Raw genomic sequence first — 20948 nt, 5'->3', positions numbered from 1 at the left:
AAAGACAATTCTGCACAGTGTGTGGAGACTTGAATTCTTTCTGCTTTTAATTGGGCATCTCCTTGAAGCACCACCACACTTCAGCCTTCTGACCAGCCTTTTTTTTTGTGTAACTTTAGGGAAGACGGGGAGCCTGGTTTCTGGCACAGCTGAATGCTGTGAGAAGTCCGGGGTGGACTGGGAGCAGTGGCTGAGCTGGCTCCTCCGGGTGATGCTGAACACGTGGCGTAATTCTGTGTCCCTTGGTGATGCTGCTTGTGCATGTCCTAAGGGCAGAAGTTATACAGGGCAGTAATTAGTACTTGAAGGTTCAAACCGAAACAGGTGAAGTCACTTTAAACCATAGGTCCAAGCCCTGCTGAGGCAAAGGGCAAGAAAGCTGAGTGCAGACCTACTGGTGCGTAGAAAGCCCTTTGATGCATCTTCAAGAGCAGAGTGGTGTTTCCTTCTGAGGAGGTTTTTTAAGCTATGTTTGTGGAGTAGAAATGTTTAGTATCCCATGCTGGAGTGGCCTTCGTTCTCTCTTTGGATGAGCAATATTCCTCTTGCCACTTACTTGTTGATCTGCTGGGACACCGTACCTCAGATGGATAACAAACCCACGGCGCAGCCGCTGGAGGAGAAGAGTAGGAGAGCAGGCATGAGAGGTAACGCGCTGGTGGCTGTGCTGTATTTAATAGGGGAAGCACAACAACAAAAAAATTGACCAGTAAATATTATTTTTCTGCTGCATCTGCCTTTCCTGAAAGGATCAGCTGTAGTCCAGTGACTACCACAATTAATAAAAATTACTGGAAAGATACAATATTTGGCTTGAATAGAGAACAGTCTTGAAAACACGTATCTAGTACTCAGTTACCTGGGGCAGGTGAACTCAGTGCACTTAAATACAAAAAATGCAGCTCAAGCAGTCTCACTTGCCGGTGGTTGTTTCTCTGAAGTGCTGTAGTGATTGAAGTGCTTGAAGTGATGGGAAACGGTGGCTAGCCATTAGGAATATAGAGCTTCTATAACTCCTGTTGTAAAAAATAAAGGCACCTAATATGAGAACTGGGTGTCAAAGAAGGAAGAGTAGTACCCTGCCTATTTCTATACTTATTTCATTTGGAGAACTTGATTTAAAAAACAGTTTTAGTGTAGTTCTGAAAGAATCACATAACTGTTTCTGCTGTTGGGTGGGTTTTCTGCTTCATCCTGGCTGTAACCTGCAGCTCTCCATGTGTTTCTTTGACCTCTTACAAGCACACTGCAGTCTTGCACGTGTGGGAGATCTGCTGCTTCCTCCCAAATTGGTGAACAAATTCACTATTTAGTCTGTGGGCCAGCATTTCCCGTCTGGAAAATGGAGATGATAACAGAAGGAGAAGAACAGAATCCATTAATATTTTATAAAGCATTCAAACAACTACAGCAATGAGTGCCATAGAAAAGCCTCTGAGGAAATAAACAGATTTCTGTCTTCAGAGCAGATGTTGAAATAATTATAGTAAATAAGGCACAAGGCCACACACTGAACAGCGAGAACAGAATGGGCTGCTGAATTGCTGCTCGCTGCCTGCGCAGCACCGCTTCTGCACACCAAGGGAGGCAGGGGGCCCGCGGAAAGCAGTGATCTCAGGAAAGGTTGCAGCAAAATTCATGGGTACAACAAGGTTAAGTTTGGGCAGGAGAATGTGTTTGTCATATTTCTGAACTTCAGAGTGCTTGACTTTGTGATCCTGGTAATCACGTAACGTACATCATAAGGTAAGGCCTTATGATTACGTTGCTGGCCTTGCTCTGCGTTGCATTTGTCACATGAAGGTTGTCCTGGAAATTTAGAGGCTTTGCCCTTCTAGGGGGGAAAACTGACAACAACAATGAACATCCCAGCTGAGGGGTGGTTTCCTCTGGGCTTGCATCCTTTGGATGCTAAATAATTCACGGTGTTCCTGTTGCGGTGGCCCTCGCCGTGTCCCTTATGTGGCGCTATGTGCTGGGGTGACCTGCAGCCTCGCACACCGTCTGTGTGGTTGGCTCCTGCTGATGAGCTCTGCTTGGTTGCCATCACCAGGCCCGCAGCCTCTTCTTGCTGTGTTGAGGAATTTGTCCACCTACATCTACACTGAAGTTGCTTTCCCCAGCTTTCATGCCTCTCCATCATAGGGTCACAATTCTGATGCTCATAACCATGCTTTGAATTTTGTTGCAATTAGAATGCGCAGAAGTGGTTGCATAAACCTTGTTTCCACAGGAAACTTTGCTAATAAATATGGCAGTGCAGCGCAGTCTGAAAAGCCACCAGGAGCACGAACCCACAGTTCAATTCTGCGTTTCCCTGCTGTTGGAGGGACTCGCTCAGGTTCTGCAATGCACACCCACGTGTTGGGGCACGATCATGCCCTGGGCTCCCAGGTTCTGTAATGCCAAGTAATAACAAATAGGAGAAATGCAGGAACTTTGAGATGTGCCTCCTGGGCACATATACTACATAAACAAAAATGCAGACCATCAAAAAAAAAAAAAAAAAAAAAAGGCCAGAAGCTCTATAATTAAAATGGTACTAATCTAGTGCTTGCCTACCTCCTGGACTTGGACCTGGCTTTTTGTTGCTGCCATTAGGGATGTATATATGCATGTGTATACTGCTAGCAGCTCTTTTTCCTTTTTCAGCACCTGTCTCCTTTCTGCTTCAGCCACCCCAGTGCAAGTGTGCTACAGACATGCTCAGCTGGTGCACGGAAGGGACAAGGCTCTTGGTTCATGCCCCAGCTGTCCTTGTGTTAACCTCAGCAGCTTCTCATTATTCTGGTGTGCTGAACCAAAATGCAGTGTTACTTCCTCCTTTCACATGTGGACTTACTTTCCCTGTTAGTCTGGAAAAGAGCAGAGCAGGCTGAGGACTGTCCCAGCTGCGTACCACCTCCTCCTGTTTTAGACCTAGGCTGACACCACTGTGGTCGGGAAAACTTGTGGTTCAGCAATGCAAAGCCTCCCTCTGATCTCGGGAGTGTCTTGGGCTTTGGAAAATGTCTCCCCAGTTCTCTGGCTTTAGCTACATCAGCCTGTTCCCAGTGCTGTCCCCAGCCTGGGGGTGGTTACGCTTCACTGCAGCCCCTCCGCTAGTACCCAAAGGAGCCTTCAGTAAGTTAATAGGCTGACAGCACAGAACATGAAATGTTTTTCCTGATAATTTCTCTTAATTCAGATTTCCCTATACTTAGGGGCATTGAATACAAGCACTCAGATTTTGAATATCATCATCCTCTATTTTAACTTTCAAAAAATGAACCTAATAGGAATGATAGTGGCATTATTGAGATCTCTGGTATTACGTGGGGCTTTGTGCATTGTCTTTGTTAGATATAATTAGCACTTTGTGCACACATCAGATGGTGGTTGAATAGAAGTACTCGTTTAACCCTTCAGCTTCCACATCACATCTTCCTGCGTGCCTTGGAATGACAATATTGGAAACAGGCAGAGCTCCTGGTTTCAATCAAAAGCACCAAGTGCAGGCTCTGCTTTTGATGTGTAAAGTAGGCTGTAGTGAGGCTGATGCTTGCTTAATGGCTTTGTATTGATTCCAGCGCTGGGTCTAGTCTATCTCTTCTGTCTTTGTACTGCATCTAGCAACGATGCTGCGAGCTTAAATGTCCCCAGCAATACACAGAGTGCTTCAATTGAGTCTTTTAAAGTAGATCAGTTAGGGTATATGCAGGATGATGGTAGCTTGGAGAGAAGCTGGCACTCTTCTGCAAAATGCAAGCTTTTTTTTTTTTTTTTTTTTTAATAGGAAAAGCCCTCCTGATGTTCCAGGTGCTTTGCTTCCTCTTCAGAGAGGAGGATTTTAGGGTTGAGAATCGGTCTATAAACATGAGCTTCAGACTGAGCCAAGCAGAGTCTAGGTGAGCAGGATGTGGCTGGGCATGGTACCACTCCTCCACCCCATCCACCATGCTGTGCCCAGGGGAGATTTTTGGCAATGAGCATGTCTGGCGTCCTTTGCTTACCTGGAGGGCTTTCCCAGAGGAAAACCCAATGGAGTGGCACGAGCTGGGGTTGGAGAAACCGATGAAGATGCTCAAACCTGAGCAACTTTTTGTTGGGTCATCCTTGCAATAGGCTTCAGGGAAAGTGTATTCAGTGGAGCAGTAGTGGCAGCGATGCTAAGAGCTACAACACTTTTGTTTCTTGTTCCTGCCTTGGCTTAGCCTCAGCACAGGGTGGCTTTGCTTCTCCTGGACCTACTGACATCAGGAGAAAACCCTGCCTGGGTTCTGAAGGGCATGGTGTGCATCAGGCAGCTCTCCTGTGCAGATGCACGATGTGCCTGGCCAGGTGAGCCAAGCCTCGTGATGTCGTTTCCAACAGGCTTATGACAAAATGCAAAGTGAATTTTTGTTTTCCTCCATTGCCTGGCTCAAATCTTAAAAGGGGTGTTTTTGTATGAAATTGAAAACCAATTTGCATACTTCATTTTCTTTACTCTCACAAGTCCAAACAGATCCTTCCCCCCCCACCCTCTCTCTCTAGACATCTGTTACTGGATTTCTCCTTTTGTCCTTACTAAATCTTCAGCCTGCTGCATGAGTTTCTGCAGCCTGCGGGGTGTTCCCAGCAGAGCACGGGGATCCCAGGCATCCGGACGCATGACCCCATCCCACCCGCATCCGCTCCGGCTGGGATCGCAGCCCTGCACCCTTCGAAGGGCCCTGACTTTCTGCTGCCCCTTTTGATCTCCGTTAATAATGGCTGAAAATAGCACCAAGGGGCCCTCCCCCTTCCTCCTGCTTTGTTCATCTCATCGCTATTAAAGAAAGTTGAGACTCTTATTGGAATATGTCACGGGTTTATCTTTTATTTATTCATTGCATGCATCTTTGCATAGGAGGAGGTGGCACTGTGCTCTTAAAAAAAGAAAGCAGGAGCTATGCATGCTCTGCCCCAGGTTTTATGCAAATATGTATATTTTTATGCCAATTTGCAGTCAACTGTCTGTCTTGCTAGAGAAAAGTGGCGAGCCTGGCCGTGAGCCAGTCCTTCTGCCTGCCGTGTGCAGGGAAGGGGCTCCCATGGGTGCCGTGCCAGTGCTGGAGCATCGCTGGTGCAGGTGCTCGGGGTTGGGGCTGCCGGCCCATCAGATGGGAGGGTCGGTGAAGCCCCAGGCAGGGAATTATTTCCTCCTTGCATATTCCCCTCTGCCTGCTGCTGGGGTTTGTCTTGGCTCGATCGCTCTGCACTAGGATGTTCTGTGCTTGCTGCTTGGTTGCAATTCCATCCCCTGGCTGTCCCCAGCCCCAAAAGGCAGCAAGAGCCGGAACAGAAGGGAGATGGGGATCTGCCCCTTGCAGCCCCCCTCCAGTGCTAATTTCTCCCTTTATCAGCATTTTGTACCTCTGAGCCTTGCTAAAGCAATTGGTAAGAGAAGCCGCCAAGAAATCTGAGGCACGCGGGTCTGAGCTGCTGCAGGAAGCACTGAATTATGTGCGAGGCTGGAAGCCTTGCAGCTGTCCTCGACATGGGAAAAACTTTCCATAAACATTTCTGGATGTGTTGTGCTTTTTAAATGAGGTTTATTAAAAAAAAAAAAAAAAAAAAAAAAGATAAATTAGAGCTGGGGGATGCCCATTTAACTGGAAATGCTGATAATCTGTGTCAAGTTAGAGTTTGCATCAAGTATTTAAAATAGCTACTGTGAAGAAATCTGAATGCGATGTCTTTTAATTTTAAAACATTAAAAACATTTCTCAAGTGATAAGAGTTATCGTAAGTGTTGGAAGCCAGTTCAAGCTTACCGCACACGTACTTTCACATTTATCACATCTGCGGTGGTGGGGGTTAGTGTCTATTAATGAGTACTGGGGGAAGTTCTGACGAGGTTTTTTTTTTTTTTTTTTTTTTTTTTCAAATTCCGTGCTGCAAACCTTTCACTCTTGCCACTTTTGTTTTCAATTTAGCTTGAATACTTGGGAAGGTTTTCTGTTTTATTTGGATTTCTTCACGCAAAACTGAGCAAATGGCTAGGAATTATGAAAAACAAGCAAGTGTGTTCCAGTCCACAATTGAAAACACATAGGGAAGGATGCACAGCTATCTCCCCAGACTTTGAGACAGGCTCTCAAAGCCCTTTTCTTGTTTAAAGGTCTTTGAAAATCTCCAAAAACACTTGTGCAGGCTGGGAATTTCAATTCCTTTTCAATTCAATGGAATTTCACTATTTATGTTTTTAGGTACTTTTTTTGAAACTCCTGGTAGGTGCTTTATGAGCATCTGAGGGCACATAAATATATTTGAGAATCATATATTAGCCTGGAAGTCAGCTCGCCAACTACCGTTAATCTTTCCCTCGTATAAGTTGCTTGGTTTTGTATGCAAGATACTTGCATAATTTTTTTCAGCATATTTTAAATTTTATTTTAATTAAATGACAAGCAAATAATATTGTTTCTGTTTTCAACTGAATTCCAGTTTCAACTTAGTTTGACAAAAATTACTGACTGTAAATATGTCATTCTGTATTTCCTAGAATAAAAAAGCATGTAAAAAATTAGGACTTTAAATATAGGTTCAGACTACAAGAATGTGGACTATAATTATGTGACAATACTTAAAGAATATTTTGTGTTCCCTAGGTAGCAAAACACCAAATCAAACATGAAGGCTAAATTACTGTATTCTCATTGCTACGGCAGTCAACAAGCATCTGTCCGTCTTCAGCAAAATAGCTAAAACCAGATAAAAATCAACTTTTAAAATTAAAGTTTCTTGCGGTTTTAAATTGTGTTTGAAATTGTTGAGTTAATTATGGCTACTCTGGGCTTGGCGTAAATTACAGGGCAGGAAAGGTGATTTGCCTGAATTCCTGTACTGTTACAAAGTGCTTGTGTTATGCTAACAAAGCACAACACTTGGGCAAGACCAGTGCGACATCTCCTGAGGTGGCTAATGGTGGACTAGAGCTAGGTTAAAGGTTGGACTGGATGGTTTCAGAGGCCTTTTCCAACCTGAACGTTTCTATGATCTTCCAGCACCCTTGCCATGCTACATCCAACCTCTCCCCCAACCAGGTGGGCACGGAGCATCCCTGCCTGGTGCCTCCTGCAGGCAGGAAAGCCTCGGAGCCTCCCTGCTGCTGACAGCAGCTGGTTCCTCTCTGCTCCGCCGATATCTTCCCTGTGGCCACTACAGAGCTTTGAAAAGCAGGGGTCAGGAGATGCTGGGTTGCTTTTATTTATTTAGGGGTTTAAATGAAATGCAGGTTTTGTCCTTTTCTGTGCCTTGTACAGAAAGGAAAATTCCATTTCTTTACCTTAGTCTAAATCCTGCCCTGTTGAAAATTGCCTTTTAGGCATGGCTAGCGTACAGTTTTCTGTGAATATCTGGATGCACTGCAGAGATGGGCTCAGAAGCTGACTGGCCTGCACTAAAATGAAGCCACCCGCCAGGAGCCTTGTACTTTTGCCAGACACTTGGATTGGTCCATGCAGGACAGCTCTGGGATGATTTTTCTGCATGCTATAAAACCTTGTTAATGCTGATATTGAACTGTCCCTTCCTCTTATTATTTCTGAGTATTTCAGTTGTACTAAAGGTTATGTGAATGTGATATGGAGGGGAAAAAAATCCAGTGGGGAAAAGGAGGAAGCTGACTTGCATCCTGCCTGGGCTGTGAGTGAAAATTAAACTGAAATTTCCCCAGGTGAAAGGCCAGCAGGGTGCCTGCACAGCTGAGCGTGGCTGGGCTCTCCTTGTAATGCAGCTGCTACCTGAGGTCAGGACAAGGAAGCAGAACTGGAGTTTCCTTTTTTATAGGTATACCCATGTCTGCCTAGAGGTTTTTATTGCTGCTTCGGTGTTGACTAACTGCTGGAGTATGAATCAGGCTTGGATGGTTGGGGCAAGGAGGGGAACGGAGCAAATCAGACAGTACCTGTTCATAAATCTCCAGTGTTATTTTAAGTGCTGGTAAAGTCCTGTGTGTACCCTCCAATGAATGTGCCTCATCTCTGCTTTGGAAGAGCATGTGTGTCCCAGAGAGGTCTCATCGGGTAGAAACCCTTGGGTTTGCCCCGTACCTGGTCAGTGTGGGGCATTTAGCAGCAGTCCTGGCTCCTGGGACAACCGAGGACCACAGGTGGCTGATCAAACTGGCAGCCACCAGAAGTATAACCCCCCTGCAAGAAATCAGCCTGAGGGAGATGGCCAGCCCGAGGCTTGGCACCAAAGCCCACCTCAGATCTGGGTGCTGTAGCCGGAGTGTCTTGGCAAGGCTGGGCCTGAAGCTGTAACACATTGCGTAAGGTATTTATAACGTGTATTGACAGCTGTGAACAACTGCTATTTCTCAGTTTCTTGTGGCACGCTCATTTCAGCCTGGTGTCAATACAGGACACTTGTGGGAGAGCAGACAGACTTCTTCCTTTCCCTTTTTTTTTCTATGGTACATTGTTATCTGCTATGAGTGAGGTTTCAGTGGGCAAAATGTTTGCAATGATGACACCCTGGAGAATAGATGTATCAAAAGAAAGTCCAGGAATAATCTTCCTGTTCCAGACTGGTCTGCAACATGGAGAAGTTAACAAAAGCAAACCTGGGAATTGCACGCTGAGCACATTTTCTGTGGAATTAGTGAGGAAGAAGCCCATGAGGTCAATTGAGTAGAAATGCGAGTTAAGACAAAACAGTTCTAAATTAGTAGCTGTCAGGAGAGAGCTAGTTTGGCAGAAAATGTTTAACTGGAAGGAGTCTTAGCCAAGGAAGAGTTGCTAGTAGTCTTATTAGCACGTGAGCAGAGGCTTTCATTAAAGGCATTTTTTAACCAGGGGAAGGATTAAATATTTTCTCAAATTGAGGAGTTTTAGGGTCAGATTTCTGCCCCAGACTAGGGGACATCTCAAAACTCAGATGAAATGCAAAAAATCATGTGGAACATCCATAAATGAGTGGTTTTGGAGGCTGAGGTTTAAAAAAAGCCAGGATGGGTAAAGTTGTGCTTTAAATGACTGCAGAAGAGTATACAGAATTGGAGCAAAGTCATCAAACCAAACCTACTCTCTAAAATACCTGACTCCTTTTGGAGCCTGCATTAATATTCATTGGCAGCACCTTTAATTGCAATAGGAAATCAGGTCAGTGATGATATTGCTGGGAGACATAGCGGGCTGGTTGTCTTGACTTGCACATGTGCTGCCAGTCATAGCTTTTGCAAAATGGGTGCAAAACGCAATTTAAGAGCATATCGGTGTTCTCATTCACTTCTTGCATACTCGGGTGCTGTCCAAGTATGTGAAGAAGAGGGCCCGTGAGGGGAAACAAGGTTCTTCAGGAGAGCTGGGGCCAGACCACAAATTCTTGTGGTGCCTGGTAGTGAAGGCGAGGAGGTGCGTGACGGGGAGATCGTTGAGTGAGAGGTTGAGTACCAAGGCTTCATCGAGGCCGTTAAACCTTCCAGCCTGCCCAGTGGATGACAGGCTGTTATGGGGCACTTGAATGCTTTGCCTCTAGGTCAAAGACTTTGGTTTCACAGAAGGTGATAGAGCTGTCTTCTGTCCTTCTGTCCCCTGAGCTGTAGTGCTGTCAACTGTTGATGCTTGTACAGGAGCAGCCACGCAAGAACTTGCTTCCATGAGATTTTTTTGCAATAAAACCCTTTTCCCCCTCAGCTTATTAGCCACATTAAAAACCGATGTTACCCCCAGGGAGAAGCCCCTTGCGTGGCCAGGGTAAGGAGCGAGGCTGCCCTGCGCCGTTCAGATGTGCAGACATAAATCAGTTCAGAGCAGTTGGGATGCTGCAGCCTCCGATGCATGTCACTTGATGAGGTGACAAATAGCTGGCTTATCCCAGCAAAGGCCAGTCAGGCTGTGTGTGCTTGTGGTCAGATGGGCTGCAAAAGTGTGTATTTGTTTCACAAGGTCTTGAAAATATAAGTCTGAGAAGCCCAAAAGGCAAATCAAGGCAAGTGAAGCTCGGCATCCATATGAGGCTGTTGCTTCTGGGTCTGGTGGCACGTGGGGTTGGGAGCAGCAAGCCTGGGGCTATGGCCACCTGCTGTGTGCTTTTCTACTGAATAGCACATGTTATGTGCATATATGTGTATCTGTATATACCTCTATGAGCGTGCATGTAGAACTGCCTGTGCTGAAAACCATGTTGTAATGAGGGGCTGTTGAGGGGCTGCGTGTTGAGGAAGCAGTGGGGGCATCATGGGGATGGATCAGGCAGTGCCCAGGCTGTTCTTGTTGGCAGCAGCTGAAGAAGAAAGAAACCCAAATTTCTGCCATCCGTGGATGGCCTGAGGTGGAGAACGGCATCTTTTTTTGTTCTGAGTGTCCATGAGGTGTTCATGAAAATGTGCCAAAGCTCTCCTCGGAGAGAAGTGGCTGGAAGAGGAGTGGGAGCAGTCCTGGCCTGTGCAGATGGAGGCAGAAATAAGTGAAAAACTTTCAAATGGGTCTGTTGCTGGAGTAAAGTGGCATTTTAATCATTTAAGTCTACATTTTTTCCTTGTTTCAGACAAATGCAACCACTGTTTTTTTTGCTAGTGGGCCAGGAGTAGAAGGAGGGGAGTGAGGTTTTGAGGTTTGAGGACACAAACTTCTGAAGTTGGTGTCTAAAATGTCATTTGGTGTGATGCTTCAAAAAATATATCTAACTGAGCTTTGACTCCTTTCTGCTCCGTGAGTTAAGAAAAATCTTAAGTGTGTATATGATAGCAACAGGTTCCTGCTTTAGGAGTTGGGCTTGTCCTTAGCTGTTCAAGAAAAAAAAAAAAAAGAGGTGCAGCTGAAGATAATGATCCATCAGCACGATCTGGGTTTACTGCCCCAAGCCAAACCTGATGTGTTAACACACTGCTTGCATTAATGGTGTTCTCAGGGTCTCCTCATCTGTCTCCAGCAGAGGATGACAGAAGCAAAGTTGGTTTCTGATTCCTTTACCATTTCAGACAACAAACTTTTTGGGGGGAGATGCTTTGAAAATACATCCTCAGACTGGGGCTTTACCCACTTTTTTCCTAACAGATGGTGGATGTTTTTGCAATGGGGTAGGTGGGACATGGGGAGCTGACACCCCCATAGTATAGGCTGAGTAACACAGAGTTGGTGCAGGTTTTAGCTGGAGGGAGAAGTGTGAAACCTTTCATCTTGTAATGATTTTTTTTTCTCTCATCCCACCCCACCACCCACCAGCAGAAAGTTTTGGGTCTTGCCACTGGTACAGAATGACTGGGGGGCTTTCCAGGCTCTTTAAAAACAAACAAACAAAAAATCTATTTTTTCATGTTTGAATACTATGCTTGCTTTCACGTGAAGAAGAGGCGAGTGGTTTCACCTCCGGAAGGAGAGCTTCCTCCAGCCTCTGCAGGACCCAGCATTTGGGGATGGTGTCAGGGCTCTGCCCTCAGGCTGGATGAAGCCCCCCGGCCAACCTCAGCCTGGCTTTTTCCCATCTTTGCATCGTAGACAGACATCGTCCTGCTGGAAGCAGACACGGACATCTACCAGCACATGGAGACCCCCAGGTGGAGGACACGGATCAGCTGCAGGACTCCAGCTATCAATAGCTTCAGGTTTTGCTATTAATACACCTGGGGTAGCAGCAAGCCATATTACAGCTACGTGTGGCTACGTGTATTTGGAGTTACTAGGGTTACTAGTAGGGTTACTACGTGTGGCTATGTGTATTTAGAGAGCTGCAAACCACCACTGCGGCTGTGCAAGCAGTAGAAAGGATGAAAATCGAAGAGCAGAGGAAAAATGAATATTTTAATGCGTGTACAGGAGCCTGTGCATAGGGAGTCAGGCTTTGAAGTGCCTTGTCACCGAGCTCTTGTGACTTTAAAGCTTGTTTATATTTTGTTTGCCAGTGGTGGAGCTACAGCAAAGGGGTTTGAGCTGGGAAGGGGGATGGCATCCGAACACCCTGTGTGCAGGACCCTGGATGTGCTGATGTGATGGTGCTGTAAGGGGAGTTTAAAGAGCTGTCTGTCAGGCCATCCTGTGGGCTGGCTTTCCTCCAGTCTTACAGAAACCAGAATTGAACCCCCTGAAGCTAGTGTGTATTGCAAAAACCAATTTTTCATGTTTCTGGATCCAATTTACTTTGATAAAACGCACAAGATACCTGTCAAACCGTTGCCTTTATTTTTTTTTTACACTCACTTGTCACTTGCTAACAGGCATTTACATGGAGAAGTGTATTGATGAGATAAATGGCATGGCAGCACCCAATCCCTTCCCTTGTTTTATTTAGGGAACTGTTAAAAGTTTCCTTTCTATTTAAAAAAAAAAAAAAAAGGGGGCAATAAAAAACCAAGCAAACAAACCCAACCCACCCCGAGGTGTTTTTCCCTTTTTGCAGAAGGTCACTAAATGCAGTTCAGTTTCTCTTGTATTGATGATGCTCTAGGGAAGTTTATGCAATTAGAAAGAAAAACTAAACACTACTGTTACCAGCATTGAGAAAGGAAAGGTGTGACAGTAACCTGCAGGGACTTGCATTTCAAGCTGGGCAAAGCCTTGTTTTATCCTTATTACTTTTACATGGGGAGATCCATTGCATCACTGGGTGTTATTTTGCTGGGACTGCCTCTGCCAAGCCCATCTGTGGCTGCATGCAGGCTGCTGTCTTGAAACCTCCTCATTCTCAGGACTTAATATCGCAAATCATTGTGCGAGTTAGTTCTTTTGGAAATCCTGCTGAGGTGCCTCGTCCAGCAGCTGTGAGGCTTGCTTGCACGCCTGAGCTGCAGTTTCCCATTCTCCTGGCTGTCAGTGTAAAACTGCTTCAGTGCTTCCTCTGTCTCCAGCCTTTTGGGATGTTCTAGGGTTATTTGCAGGCTGGACCAGCTCAGGGACTGGTTTCTGGTGGGAAATGACCACTGAAACCTTGGTGTTAGAGCAGCGGAGGGGCTGATGTGAGGCTCTTTGCTGGAGGTAAAGATTACTGGAGGTAATTGTCCATTGCTTCTTGTTACTGTTTGCCATTTAACACTGGATTTGGAATTAAGAGCCCTCAGTTCTCACTCCAGAGAAATTTGACTTCCAGATTCAGTTGTGCTTTTATTTTTTTTAATTAATCCAAGCTGGGAAAGATTGGATGACAAATATGTGCAGAGACGGCACGGGAGAATTTAAATCTATTCTTGGAGAGAGCCTCCCCTTTCAAGAGGGCTTATTCCTAACCTAAAGCATCTGCTCCTGAACTTTCAGAAGGGAGCAAAATGAATGAAAACCTCCTGCCTTGGAAGGTCAGAGGCTAGGTTAGATGGCGTCAGTGCACTTTCATTGACTGAAACTGTTTTCTTGGCTGCTCTCTCCTTGGATTTTAGAGTCAGAATATGGTCAAGAGGAAAACCTCTATGGGAATCTCCAATACAAGAGAGACAAATTTAATGAGAGACAATACAAGCAAGTGGTTGTTATGACTTTAAATGCCAAAGAGTGGATAGGGTGGAACTTGTACAGTCATATTGCAAAGAAAAATAATTAAAAAAATATGAAATCTGATTACTAAATCATGACAGTGCACCAAATGCTGCATACAGGGACAGCACTTGTAGGCTCCATGAGCAGCTTTCCTGCTGACAGTGGCTGTCTGTGCAGCTGATTACAGCTCAGCTGAGGCCTGCAGTTCAAATGACCCTATGTAACTCGATTTTTCAGACTGCTTCTTCACTGGTATATATGCACAGTTAGAATAAAACTGTGATGTGCGAGGAGCCTTTGGTTCCCCCAGCTGTTGGAGGGGGAGTGGTGGTGAGTGGGGGTGCACAGCTGGAGGCACCGAGCTGTGAGGTCCAGCTGGAGCAGGACTTTGGTCCTCAGCCTTGGCTCCACAGCACCTCTGCCCAAGTTATATCCCCTCAGAAAAAAATCACGGGTCTCTTCCTGCTTTGATTGACTTCCTTTTCTTGTTTTAGTGGTTTTTCTTTTCCTTTTCTTCTTCTGAAGTAGAGGGATCCAAAGCACCGGTCTGAATGTCTCTTGTTAACTGATTTGAGCTCTTCTCTGATGAACAGCATTGTATAAATATTACTTGGCAAATGAACCAAAAAAAAAAAAAAAAGGGTTTATGTTTAAGAGTGGTTTACAGAAAGTACTCTTGCAAAGTCCGTATCTGTATACAGTGTATTTCAAAATGACACACAAAGGATTGCTGCAGGCAAGAGTGCTTCTGTGGAGATGTGCACAGGGAGAGCACGAAGGGCTGCAGCCCCCAGCACCTCTGCAAAACGACGCAGCCCCGGGATGGGCAGCAGGGCCACAGCTCCTCACGTGAGAGGTAGGCACCAGGCTGCAACCTCTCTGCTTCTTTTTTGCTCTTCTAAATGACCCTGACCTGTAGGAAGTTCTCTTCAAGTGTGCAAATGTCATAGAAGAAACAGGAACATTTTTACATCTTAGTTGCAGTAATAGCGTTAGCTTGGTTTTTTTCCCCCCTTTGGAGCTTCCTAAGGGTTATTACAGAAACCCAAGAAAGAGTTGATTTTGTTGGCTTTCTCCTGTTCGTGTTCTTTCTCATGTTCTCAAGTTTTGTTGGCTTTCTCATCACAGAAATGTCCATTATTTTGACAGCAATTTACTCAGCAGAGAGGACCCAAGCTATGACCCTGAACATTTACTTTCTAAGTGATGCAAAAGTTTTCTTTATAGACATGTGAATTACATCAACAAATTATGGTAGTTGAACTATTATTGTCAGTAAATCTCAATTCTGTCAGAGGTACTTGGATAAGTTTTATAGCTGGATACATTTGAAAATACTTAACACTTTTATTCCTAACACTGCTTTATGGCTAAGAGAGGATTGTTTTCCTCTCATTTCAAATGTAATTCTTGTAAATATCCCATGCAAAAGAAATGGAATGAGTTCACGAGTAAAACTCTCCTGCCAAAACTGAGGTTACGGTGCAGTCTGCAAATTCATTTTCATGCACGAGTTGCAAGAGAACTCTTGCTGCAGAAATTACATAGGACAGTTGGCTGGCTAGTTTCTCTGTATTTTATTTTATTCATTGTTTATACCCCCTTGTCATCACCCATCATTTCTTGTTTATTGTTCAAAACCCATTTTGACAGAAGGATTATTAATTTATTTATAAACTTCTCTAGGGCTGAGGATCAGCAATGGGTTAGTCCAGGGATCTGAGATGGCATTGCTGTTGCTCTGAGTTGAGAAAATTGAGCACAGAGCAATGTCAATAACAAATACGCAGCCTGTGGGGATTTTTTTATGACCTGGTGCTTTAGAGAAGAAGCAAAACACAGCTGCCATGCACTTCAGCCAGAGCCTGCACTTGGGCAAAGGCATTTTAGCCTGGGACCTCAGAAATTAGTGCTCTTGGAGGGCCAGAAGTGAAAAACTTGGCTTCAGCAACTTCTAATTCTGAATTCAAGCCTTCAGGGTGAAATCCAATTCCCAACCTCATAAAATAGCTTTTTTTCTTCCTTTTGTCTCCTAAATGATACTGCGAGCTCCACCCCCAATAGGACTAGTGCAACACTTGCAAGCTAATATTTAATTTTCCATCAGCCACAGCTGGGCTCACCTGGATTAGGGTCAACAGGAGGAAGCATAGATTTTCCATGCTGTGATGTTATTTTTGACTCTCAGATGCGCTTTGCTGTAACAGCAGGAAATGTCATATTCCGTTCAAGCCACATGCACCCAGCCTGTTCTGGGGCAGATCCCTGTTTGAAGGGGCTGTGCTGGTTTGCTAGCCTATGGGCTGGGGCTGCTGGCCATTGGATTCAATTAAAGTGACTTTCACAGTGAACAGAGTTTGACTAGATGGGAAGCTGAAAAATGTTATCAGAACTCGAGGATAAAGGGGAAAAAAATGTAAGCTGCAAGTTGGTTTGCTTTTTCCAGTGGTCAAGTTGCAATAAATGTCAAGCTCAGTATTGTGCAAATATTTATCTCAAGATGAATGGTGGGATGCTTGATGCAGTTTTGAATCTAATTAGAATATTTTCTTGATCTGAGCAGGATGTTATTTTGAATAAGAAGTGTTGGACAAAGGAAAATGTGTGAATTCTCACCTTAAAAATTTAACAGTAGTGCTATTTTGTTCCTCCTGAATCAAACAAATCAGTGGGACTGTTTATCTTTGAGCTATGCAAAAGAAAAGTGAATGCTAAATATGGTTTAAATCTTCTGCTTACACCAAGAATCTGTCCTCTAAAATATACTTGAAGAAAACAAAGACTTTTAGCCCACTCCAGATCAGTGCAATCCAATTGTTTTGTCTTAGCTGCAGGTTTGCATTTGGTTTTGGCTTGGTTTGACTTTGGCTCTCACAGCAGGCCAGCTTCTTCCTGCACCGCAGTTGATGTTTATCCTTGACAACCTTGTTGAAATTTTCTTGTTTCCTCCTCGTTCCGTTGTGGGTTTTTTAATATTTTTCACCTGTATTGTTATGCATGGCTAAACTACGCCTTTTACTACAAACATGGTTTATGAAGCCATGGAGGAACCACGCTCTTGCTCCTGCTTTGAGGATGGTTGGGATATCATCGTGCCTGCAGACGACCACAGCATGTGGTGGGACTTTGCTGTGAGCCCAAACCCTGGTGTGTGCAGATGGGCCAAGCAGCGCCTGCTCTGACCTAGAGCCAAGACTTTCCTGCAGGTTTCTTGCAAACGGACCAGGTTTTCTCTTGTAGCTTTTTGCCTTTGCTCTTGTGAAAGAAACATCGAAGGCTATGCCAGACTTCCACACTAAATTCAAACCTTGGCTGTGCTATCGCTATTTGATCTTGTGCCAATATTGTCCTTGAAACAGCTCTTCTCCTCTCAGCTTGTATCTTGCTAGGTCAAACAAACTGGTCTTCCGTTAGTCTACCATTGCAATGTATGTTCTCTGTCGCTTGATTCATTATTGCTATAGATCTTGGCATCTTTGCAGAAATCATTTCTGCGACATGGTTAAAAGGATCTCGGGTGAGGTCATACCAGGGACTTATATAGCAGCATGGATGTCTTCTGACATCTGCTTCTGAAGAACACATCTTGCTGAATGTTTTAAAATGAAATTTTCATTTTCTGTTTCTTGTTGGTTACTGTCACACTTTGGTGCACTCAAATCTCTTTCCAGAGCCTCTTTTTCTAACTAAGGAACTCCTAGCTAGCTTTTTCCTTCTTTTGCTCATGAGCTTGCTCATCATCCACACCACAAGGCTCCATCCTGGTGTTATTGCTCTCGTCTCCTCAGAGTCATTTCACTTGCCCTGTGTGATATTTCATTGATTACAGTTCTCAGCATCGTATCAGACATTTTACTCAATCATCCTGGTTTGCATTCTAAAAATCATGTGAAATTGGTTTGAAGTCCAACTCCGGGAGTGATTCTATTTGTAATCCCACTTCTCTGCTTACTCCTGGTAACCTCTGAGAGAGATTTACTTATCCAGCTATTCTGGAGCTTTTCTTCATGATTTCCCTGCCCTGCTGCTTTGTACAGGATGCAAACTCCTCCTAATCTTTGTACCCACTAGCTAAAGAAACTCCAGTCACTGTTTCTGTTCCCCTGCCTAAGCTTATCACAAATGATTTTGCTAAGTTGCCTTCATTTATCAGAGCTTTTCCTTTTGAATAATATCAAATCTTTAAATTACATTTCTATTAATTGTATCATTGCAATTAACTTGATAAGTTTATCCGAGTTTTGCTATTCACACTCAGTTCCGTTAGGCATTTGGGACTAGAAAAGCCACCACGTTCAAGATGTTCCTGAATGTATTTTATACAGTGAAACATGTACATGCATTAATGTGCAAGTAGCTAATTCTGTAAATATGTTTTAGCTCCTATGCAGGACTAAAACTTAATTACTAGCTGCTAAGGGTCAGCAAAACAGCCCTGATTCATAGGAGCATCACTCCTAAACTGCCAGCTAAACAAACCAGAATCACTTCTGCATATGTTGGCCCTAATTTCTAATTTTCAGCTCTTGCTGTTGTATACCCCAGGCCACTCTTAGGTGCTGAGCCTCTCCACGCTGCCCTGGTCAGGGCTTGGTAGTAGAACATTCTGCAGTAAAACAATAAATAACTCAGACGTGGGTTTCAGCCCGGAGACGGTCACTCATCTCTCACTTGTGTGTGAAGCAAAGCAGAAAAATCTGCACGTGGCACTGCAAAATCTGATTGACTGGGTGCCTGGGGTTGGCGCTGGGGGCAGAAAGGGCAGGGTGACCTCTCCAGGCTGGGGCAGGAGGGGCCTCCTCCTCCAGCCCTTTGGGACTGAACCAGGCCAGCATATGCCATTTCCCCGGAGTGTGATGATGTGAGTTATTTAACTGAAACTTAACTGTTTCAGCGATGGATGTTTTCATTAATTTCTTCTCAGCGATGGCTTCTACAGGCAGTCTTGGTTGTTTAGCTGGAAATAAAGGAGTTATGCTAAAGATAGAGGTAATGCTTATACAGTTGGTAATAGGCTTTCGGAAAACCCAAATACGGATGCTTTGTACATGTTAATGAGGTGGTATTTTGCTGTCGCCATGCTAGTCTAAGGTATTGAAGGAGTTTATAAGGACTGGCCGTATCTTTCAGTGGACCAGCTGGTAAAACTGATAAAAACAGGCCATGGCTTAGGCATGCTGGTCCATTTATTTCAGTTCCAGTCAGTTTAGTTAGTTTAATAAAAAGATATGACTTCTTACACGCTTGAATTCTCTTGTATGCTGGTTGCTTCTTGGTATTAATGTAAAACTCATATTTTTATGTGAATGACCAACTTTACCTGCCTATCTCTGACTGGTAAAATCTACCCAGCCAGTGTTTACTCAGCCTTTTAAAATACATTTGAGTTCTTACCTTCTACTACCATACCTTGCTTGTTGCTGAACTCATTTTCTCTAGGGTTAATCGAGAGCAAATCCTTTGAACTCTAGTTATTTCTGCCTGATCTGGTGCAGGGCTCTCTCTAAACCCCTTTAGTGGAATGGGTTATATAAATTATCAAGGGTTAGGCTATGAAAAAGTTTAATTAGAAATTCAGGAATTGGCCTTTGACCAAAATATTATTTTCTTTCTGTAAGCCCAATTTGAAAAGTTTTGCTGCAGATCTTAATCTAAAATTTCTAAAGTAAATTTTTTATTAACCCATTTTCTACTATTTAAAACACTCCAACGAGTGTAGTGCACAAAAGTATTTCAATAAGCAACTCAAACATAATAGAAGTTTTCAGTGCCTGGTTTTGAATCGCACTGGGTAGGTGTTTTCCACCCAGGATTATCTAGCTTGAATGGAAGGGCTCTCCCTAATGTGTGCACACAAGAAACTGCACCCAGAAATACTGCAGGAGTGAAACCGAAGCTGCAGTATTTACCACGATGAGCAACTGCAAGCCATGAAAACAAGGAGGAAATACCACATTTGGCATTTAACAGTCCCTCTCTGTGCATATCTTTGAACAGATGATTCTGTGATAAACCAGCAAGGTATCATTAAAATCTGCAGTGTTTTGATATCCTTGGGGGAAAATGCTACCAAAGTGCACAATATTTTTGCATTTTTTTAATCATTGCTGTGCTGGATCCCTATGGGGGACTGGTATTCCTGAAGGTACAAAACATTAAGCAGGGGGAGAGTTGTAGACCCCCAGGTATGTACCACTAGGGCAGCTGCCTTCTGTCATGCTCAAAGCCCCCTTGGGACAGGAAAGCAATACGCTCCCTATTCCACCTAAATAATTTTATCACCACCCCCAGACTTTGTTTTATTCTTCTGTCCATTCACTATTTTAATTATGATTTTTTAAATCTCTCTGGGCACCGAAACCTCTTGGATTTTGCCTTTTGGTTCACTTATTTTGGGAACTCATTAAATGCCTGAGACACGTGTTCATTATTAGAAAGTGAAAACAAGTCCCTAGCTGTGCCATGGGAGAGACTTCATGGTGAATTACCGTAGTTAAGTAGTGGCTTAACAGCTTGAGACTCTTCTAACATTAGGCAGGGTTTTTTTAGACCTTTAATGCATGGCAGATTATGATGCTTCCTGTACTGAATGGTATGAGGTTATTGTCTGTGGTTGGTTTAATATGGATCTTTGTAGAGGGATAAGACACAATCCTGTACGTGTTGTAGAGGAATTTGATAATGTTCTCTGTTTGACGAGAACAAGGAATGATTTAAATGGAGGGGGAGTGGGGGGGGAGAACCACAATAATAAGCAAAACCCATCTTACTACTTAGCTACTCTTACAGACCTTTCTAATGCAATTCAGGCTAGCAGTGAAGTTGAATGATGATGTGATTCATCAAACTTCAAATTTCACTGGAGTGTCTTACTTAGACAAAACTATTTCTTCTGAAGAAGCTCATTCCTCTCATCCCTCTACTCCTGACAGTTGAGATCATTGAAATCTCTTGGCCATTGGGACATTAAAAAGCCCCACAAGGTGCCCTGAGAAGCATCACAGTCAGTAGTGAGGTGGCAGAAAGGAGGAATTTTGTGGAGACTGGTGGGGAGGGCTCATATCCCTGTGTCACTTTGGATGATGGATGCTGAGGTGAGATATTGCTGCTTAGTGACCAAACCAAAAACACGAAAACAAGACTATTCACTCATGAGCAGTTATGTCTGTCTTTTCTGTACTTTTGTATTCTTCATGACAGGATTGTAGTTTTTTTTTTTTTTTTTTTATGCCAGTTGCTTAGTTGAGGAAAAACATGTCTGATCTGGGGAGTATCAGGTTGTGAAGCTCAGTGAAAACTTGAGAGGAAAAACTCTCCTTGAATATCAACCAGTTCTCTAATCTGAAACTTGACTCTTTTGGGATTCACACATCATTTGGTATCGGATGGCAATTTCAGATCACAACTAGCTAGAAGTAATAATCCAAAGATTTGCAGACTTCTGTTCTTTAATCAGTCATAGCTATTATGTGCTCATTCTGGGCACAGGTATGCATGTTTAGAGATTTATATTCTAAAATGAGGACAGATGATGTA

At 43.9% G+C, this 20948-nt stretch overlaps 1 protein-coding gene across 1 annotated transcript in view; it reads left to right on the top strand.

Annotated features, from left to right (window-relative positions):
- The first annotated feature begins 628 nt into the window (after nt 1-628).
- The window catches only part of HIVEP3 (HIVEP zinc finger 3), a 249858-nt gene continuing 229538 nt past the window's right edge, over nt 629-20948 (top strand). The window contains exon 1 of the mRNA XM_035345429.1: nt 629-647. The gene's annotated coding sequence lies outside the window, so the exon portion shown is untranslated. The remainder of the gene's footprint in view (nt 648-20948) is intronic.

The sequence above is a fragment of the Oxyura jamaicensis genome, chromosome 23, assembly GCF_011077185.1.
Source record: "Oxyura jamaicensis isolate SHBP4307 breed ruddy duck chromosome 23, BPBGC_Ojam_1.0, whole genome shotgun sequence".
Taxonomy (NCBI): domain Eukaryota; kingdom Metazoa; phylum Chordata; class Aves; order Anseriformes; family Anatidae; genus Oxyura; species Oxyura jamaicensis.
This window is presented reverse-complemented; position numbering and strand designations above follow the sequence as displayed.